At 39.5% G+C, this 7,656-nt stretch overlaps 1 non-coding gene and 1 pseudogene across 1 annotated transcript in view; one reads left to right on the top strand and one right to left on the bottom strand.

The window, feature by feature from the left end:
* LOC111334634 (uncharacterized) overlaps positions 1-7,656 on the top strand; it is a 38,153-nt gene that overhangs the window by 12,120 nt on the left and 18,377 nt on the right. The window contains exon 5 of the transcript XR_015989128.1: positions 499-546. This is a non-coding gene — a transcript (uncharacterized LOC111334634). The remainder of the gene's footprint in view (positions 1-498; positions 547-7,656) is intronic.
* Positions 3,872-7,656, bottom strand: part of LOC148726961 (uncharacterized) — a 5,691-nt pseudogene continuing 1,906 nt past the window's right edge.

The following is a 7,656-nucleotide window of genomic DNA, read 5'->3' on the forward strand; positions in this document are numbered from 1 at the left end:
TAAACATTATTCATTATTCCACCATTATGCATTTTTACCATTTTTTTAATTACTTTTTTAGGCTTGAGTGTTAAAATAAAGGAGTGCATCAATTATTTTTTTTAGTTATAAAAAACAATTCAATTAATTTGCATGTTTTCTTATTTCATGCAGGCCCTATTCCACCCATTCGATGCTTAGTTAGAGCTATAGCATGTACTTTGAAAACTTGGGGCCAAAATACGAGAAATGAAGTATTTGTGGAATAAATAATTCCTTTAAGGAAATATTGCTTAAAGTTCATACACTTGCAAGACCTGTAGGGGCAATGTAAAAAACTATACAACTCCCAAAATGTCATCCTTTAGGTGTTAAACCATTGAGTAAGGTGTATGCATGCAGTGTTGGTGTCTCGTAAGAACAGCTACCTTATATTCGAGATTTTTATCTGTTTGGCAGATAAACACAATAAACATGTAAAGAGTACTTAAAATTACTTTAATTTTTTTTTGTTTGTAGGTCCATATGTATGAGCAATCTGACCGCTCTGGTGCTTGATTATAACAAGTAAGAATCTTAAAACTAAGATATTACTTAAAATAACTATAAGGACGTCACAGTTACTGGGTGTGAATGGAAGAAATTAGCCCCAAACATCTGACATGAAATCACCTCCCTGCCATTAACGTTGGAAAAGGAAAAAATTTATTTTTTGTTAGTTTTAATCAATAGGTTATTGTACAGTCACTAAAACTTAATGTAGCTAAATCTGTTTTCCATTGGTAAGAATGCTTTCATGACAATTTTTGCACTTTTAGGGTTACCATTATTCAATAGTAAAATGGCTTCTACAAATTATTGCAGTTGTTAAGTGTGAAGTGTTATTGTATAGAATCTCTTTTGTCATTGTCTAGTGTGCACCCCTATATTGCAACCTATTTAGGTTGAAAAAAATTTTTAAGTGGCCATATGATAAAATATTATTGACTGAGTTAAGTCAGGTGGGGCCAGACAGGAATGTATTTTGCTTTCAGTAATCAAGCATTGACTTCCCTCCTTGCATGAGTGTGTACGGTAGTTCATGACTGTGTGGCTCTACCACTCAGTCAATACATAAATATTCTACAGTTTCCCCTTTTCATCATCCTCTAGAACAAGAATAGATAGGCAACAATTCACCTATAGCTTTAGAAAGTTGTGTCACTTTTGTTGTATTCTTGTGAAGCAAAATCTTTGATAAACTAAAGGAAATATTTCCCTCACAATTCGAGTGTCTGATTAGCTTATTACACCATGTATTGCTATCAAATAGGGTAGATTTTTTCCTTATTATCTTATTACACCATGTATTGCTGCCACATCCATTACACCATATAATTATATTGCACCCATACATTTTTTCCTTGTTTCCTTATTACACAATGTATTGCTACCACATAATCTTTTTTCTCCATATTATGTTATCTTATAACACCATGTATTTCTGCCACATGCTTCTTTTTTCTCCTTTTCTCCTTTAGTTATTACATCATGTATTAATGCTTTTATAACCTTATTACCTTATTACCGGTACATCGTGTTTTGCTGCCTGCACATACATTTTTGCCATGCTTAACCTTGTTACACAATGTATTGCTACCACACACATTTCTTTTCCTCATCACCTCATTACACCATGTATTATTGCTGCCATATTCATTTTTATCCTCATTATCTTGACTTATCATATTACACCATGGTATTGCTGCCACATATGTATCTTTTTCATATCACCTTATTGCACCATGTATTGCTACCAAGTCCAATACCTAATTGTTTTCACAACTGATACCCTGCAAGGCTTGCACAAATCAGGAGAGAATTCCTTTTTACACTATTCAGGTGTAATAAGAGAATAAAAGGTTTCCTATTTTGAGCATGGTATAGGTTTTCACCCATTGAAATAGTTTGTCACATTGATAATTTTACCTGGTGATTTAAGCAGCAGAAAGAATGCGAGCTTCCCATATCAACAACTATGAATAATTCAATATCTTATATTCAAACTGCTGATTAATTAAGATGAGAGTGATCATCACAGTTGTGAACACTTCTTAAGCAGTAGTGAAAGTAAAGTGTTGTAACATGCCTTTGGCATAATAAGGTTATTCCCCAGATGCAATGTCCTTTGTTCGGTCATTATGATTATATGCAGTTCTTGTTTTAAAAATAGATGTGTTCATGGTGTGTGTGCGCGAGTAAAAAAAAAAGCTCTTGTATTGCAGAATAAAAGTTCACTCTCTGTTCAGGAAGGATAATCTTGCCTAGAAATTTCCTAATAGTACAGTGCAGGTAACTCACCAGTCATGAAGAAACATGCTGTTAAGAGCAATCTTAGATTGGTCAAACAATGGAAAACTTCACAACCATTTCCTAGAATGGAAAAAGAAGGTCCCAATATTATGTAGAGGTCTTGTAATGACCAAAGCAGACCCAGAGTTTGTTTGTGCATTTATCAGTGGTCAGGTGAGCAAGTCAAAATATTTTGGACAAGCCAACAATTCCAGCAGATGATTGTAAGAAATGGAACATGCATCTCGCAAAGGTGGAGGAGCAATGCAAACCCAAAGGGAGCAAGCCAGCTGCTGCCTTGCAGTACAAAGTACTCACTCAAGGCAATGTGGAATTACCAGAGTACATAGAAAAGTGCAGACAGACCACTTATGCATGTGGATGACCAGACGGAAGATACAAAGGACATGGCTCTCAGGAATGCTATACTCCTCGGTCTAAGGGATCCAAAAGTGTATCAGAAATGCTTGGAAGTAGACTAGCACTTGCTAACCACCCCAGGAGTGATCAAAATTGCAACTCGCACATACAACAGCGATTGCCAAAAATCAATTATGCAGACCCTCAGTGCAGCAACAACTGCAATACAGCATTAGGATCAGCACAGATTCACAAAATGCAAACAAAGCATGAAAAAGGACAGAAATCAACAGAATGGTCAAATCAAGGGAAGCTGTCTAAAGGTAAAGACCCTGTTGAGACTAAAAGACTAAGCTGTTTTTGTTGTAGAGCCAAGCCTACCCACCCCAGATCCCAATGTCCAGCCAAGGATGTTATTGTCACAAGTGTGAAAAGAAAGGGCATTACAAAAAGTGCTGCAAGAGCAAAAGGAGCAAACATGGTACAACTTGTGAACCAAGGCAGGTTCAAGTACATAGTTTACAAAGACCTCATTTCATAATACTGTACAGGACTACCATGGAATGTTTGGTTTGACTACCATGGAATGTTTGGTTTACATGAGCCACAAAGAGACCAACCCAAAATGTTGTACCATCTTCAGACCTTTCATGTGAAGAGTATTAATGACACTTCAAGTAAACACATGAAACCTCTTTGGTTAAGTACTGCAAATGGAGTACCCAGTTATCAGATTGAATGCAAGATTGATACAGGTGCAGGATGCAACATGAAGCCTCTGTATCTTCACAAGTCCTTATTTAATCGGAGACAAAGGACTTACCCTTACCCCTGTGCAGATATTTGGATATGGAGAATCCCCTGTAACCAACCTAGGAGCATGCATATTATAATTCATACTAGTGACAGATGACAGCCATGGATGGCGACTTGCCAATTACGTGACTAATACTTATTATAAGGTTATCGTATCCTAGGCAGAGAAACAACCCAAAATGTTGGCTTCATTGCCTTTCCAGAGGTAACTCCACCCCTTTTACTGGTATGCTACAATTCCACTTAAGTGTTAATGCCCAGCTGTGACCAGATTCCAACAAGGTCAAGAAGCCCATATGTGAATAGAACTCCACTCTGTGTTCAAGGATTGTCTTGTTTATAAATTTCCTCATCTTTCAGTGCAACTTAGACACCACACCAGGAAACAGAAAGCCAGAAGGAAAAATATTTAGGTGTAATTTTTTACAGCTGCTTAAGTTGTGTTCACAACTGAGAGGATCACTCTCATCTCCATCTACTTCATATCATTTGATTCCAAAGAGGGAAAGTTTGTTTCTGAGATCTCAGAATGTTCCCAGTATATAAATAATAATAATAATAATAATAATAATAATAATAATAATAATAATGGTTTATTCACAGTATATCCACATAAAAGGATGTGGCTCTTCATCTGTGAAGGCCTACGATACTAAAATTTAATATTAAAACTAAATTATAATGACTAACTAAATTGTAATAAAAACTATACATGAAAGTAAAATATGCAGAATATATTGGTTGGTGGTGGTGGTTGTTTCTATATCTTTACAAGGAAGACAAAGCGCGCGCCTTTAAGAGCGCCTTGTAGAGCCTGCAGTATTCTTTATAATCTCTGCAATTCCTTATATTTGCTGGCAATTCGTTAAAAATCATGGCTGCTGAATGCTGAGAGGTGCCTTGTACAAATGGAACATAAAGCCTTGGAGCAACACTGGAACAGAGATGCCTAACAGGTTTTACGACTTGCAAATTTGAATGGGAGGGCCAGTTATCAGAATACAGTGCTTTAAAAGTAGTCTTTAGTAGCGAGTGTAAGGATCTTGAAAGCTCAGGATTGAGCAAGATTGAATATAACAACCTTTAATGTCAGCCAACATGTAGAATGTACAAACTACGTATATCGAGCCCGCCAACTTGTCAGCGGTTGCCAATAATACCATACATTGTTACATGCCCTTTTTTTGTTTTTTGTTTTTTTAAACAAGCTTATTGTCCAATAGCCTGTAAAACAACAGAAACGAATGACCATAAATGTTCTTATTCTAAACCACATAGTCTTTAAGGTAAGAGGATCTCTTGCTTGCCCTTCCTAACCGTGTTAGAAATGGGGTGTCCTGACCTTCTGGAGAAACAACTCCTTTGGTAAGCTGTGTATGTTCCTGTTCACCTTCTGCATCTGGTGAGCCTTGTTCATCCTCTTCATCTTGAGGTGTGCTAAGTGGGGTTAGCTTAAGGTGTCTACGATTTCGGCTCAGTACCCGCCCAGTATCAGTTCCTACGTCATAGGATCTGGGTCTGTTGTTGCTCCAGCCAACTACTGTTGCCTTGCACCACAGCTGCCTTTTGCTGTCAGGTTCTATCATCACTGTCTGTCCGGTGGTTAGTGGTGGAAGGTCTTTGGCCTTAGCCTTGTAGTACTTTATTTGCTTATCTTTGATCATACTTCTTTCTTGGGGTACAGAATGGTTTAGTTTTGGCTGCAAGAGCTTCTGAGATGTAGGCAAGAGTGTCTTTGTCCGACGGTTTAGTATCCTCTCAGCAGGGCTTGTAGTCATCCCCTGTGTAGGTGTATTCCTCAAGTTGAGCAGGGAAAGATAAGCATCCTCATGTGGGAACAGTGCACGTTTTACTAGACGTTTAGCTGTCTTCACTGCGCTTTCTGACATTCCATTACTTTGCGGATGTTTAGGAGAGGATGTGATGTGTTTGAAGCCCCATCTGTTACTGAAGTTTTTTAACTCCTCTGATGAAAACTGGGGGCCGTTGTCCGACATGACTGTGTCTGGTATGCCATGGCATGCAAAGTGTGCCTTTACCTTATGGATGACATCCCTTGAGGTTGTGCCTTGGAGGTAGTCTATCTCAAAGAAATCTGAGTAATAATCAACAGTCACTAGGTATGTTCATTGATTAAAGTCGAAGAGATCAAGACCAACTTTAGGTGGTCCTTAACTTCGTGAGGTATCATTGTTTCCTTTTGCTGTTTGGAACCAGTGGAAAGGCATGTTTCACAGGACTGTATGTAGTCCTTTACCTGTGCATCCATTCCAGGCTAGTACAGAGAGACTTGGGCCCTCCTGAGGCACCCCTCTATGCTGATGTGTGACGAGTGCATTCGCTTAATCATGTCTTTCCTCAGTTTGAGGGGAACGACAACTCTTTCTCCTCTATAAATAACACCTTGTTCTGCAGCAAGCTCATTAGGAAAGTTGAAGTATGGTCTTAGTGATGGCTCTACGTCATCTCTCTTTGCTGGCCATCCGCTACAAATCATTCTTCCAGTTCTACGAGTACAGGGTCTTTCTTGGAGTGTTCAGCTATATCTTCTAGACACAAGGCAGTTAGGTATCCAAAGTTAGTGGCATTGATCATTGTAAGTTCTTCTGTAAAGGCACTCGGAACTTCCTCGGTAAGGTAGGCTCTACTCAAGGTGTTGGCTAAAAACATCTCAGTCCCTTTCAGATACCTTAGATTTACGTCATATTCATGAAGCCGAAGCGACATTCGCTGCAGTCTCTTTGGTGCCATGTATAGAGGTTTCCTTACAATTGACTCCAGAGGTTTGTGGTCAGAGTTAACTACCACCTTTCGAACATAGGTGTAATAGTGGAATCGTTCCATCCCATAAACAACAGCCAGTAGCTCTTTCTCAATAGGCGCATATCCCATCTCACATGCTGTTAAAGCCCGCCTTGCAAAAGCTATGGGTTGTCCTTGCTGCAGAAGTGCAGCACCCAAGCCTTTGTCTGAAGCATCACACTGTAGGGTCAGTTCTTCTTCAGGGTTGTAGTATCGCAGTACTGGGGAGTTGGTGACAAGCAGCTTGATCTCTTGGAAAACTCTGTCATGGGCCTCAAGCCTGCACCACTTGGTTTCCTTCAATGTCAATTGGCGTAGGGGCTCAGACACTTCACTCAGTTTGGGCAAGAACTTACTTGTATAGTTAACAAGGCCTAGGAATCGCTGCACACCTTTGATATCTGTAGGTTTGGGCTTCTCAGTAATGGCACGAATTTTCTCAGGGTCTGCCTGTACTCCAATGGCAGTTAGTAGATGGCCTAGGAAGCGCACTTCAGATTTCATAAGCTGGATCTTATCTTTATTAAGTGCGATGTTTTGCTCTTTACATCTTTCCATTAGAGCTCGCATGTTTTTGTCATGGTCAACCACCACTTCATGCTCTGTATCACCCTCTCCATAAATTAGGATATCATCATGCACTGATATCACACCAGGTAGACCTTCAACCGCTTCATGCTGTCGCCTTTGAAATTCTTTTGGTACAGATGATACCGAATGGCATCCGTAGCCATCAATATCTGCCTGAAGGGGTGTTGAATGTGGTCAGGTCGGCACTTTCATTGTCCAGCCAAACCTGCCAGAAACCACACTTCAAGTCAACTGTACTAAAAACTTTGGCCTTGTTTAGCCAAAGTATATCATCCATAGTTGGATGATATATTTAGCCTAGTATATCATCCATAGTTGGTATCGGGTAGTGGCTTCGTTGCAGAGCACTGTTTAGATCCTTTGGATCTAGGCAGATTCGGATATCTCCATTTGGCTTTGGTGCAGTTACCATGCTTGAAACCCACTGGGTAGGTTTAGATATGGGCTCGATAATCTCTAACTCAGTCAGTTGTTGGAGTTCTGCCTCTACCTTTCCTTTCATAGACAGGGGCACCTTCCGTGGAGGGTGTACTACAGGCTTCAGAGATGAGTCAACAGTTAGGTGATAGTTGCCTGGCATACATCCAATGCCTTCAAATACTTGTGGATACTGTTTCAAAAGTGATTCTTTGGTTACTACTGTCTGCTCTACATTTACACTTTTAATGTTCTCTCCTAGCACTTTGATCAGCTCCATTTGCGGAATAGCTTTGTTGCCAAGAATTGGAGTAGGGGAGCCTGGGAGAACTTCAAAATTAACCAGATATCTGCGACCAT

Source organism: Stylophora pistillata, chromosome 7, assembly GCF_964205215.1.
Source record: "Stylophora pistillata chromosome 7, jaStyPist1.2, whole genome shotgun sequence".
Lineage (NCBI taxonomy): Eukaryota > Metazoa > Cnidaria > Anthozoa > Scleractinia > Pocilloporidae > Stylophora > Stylophora pistillata.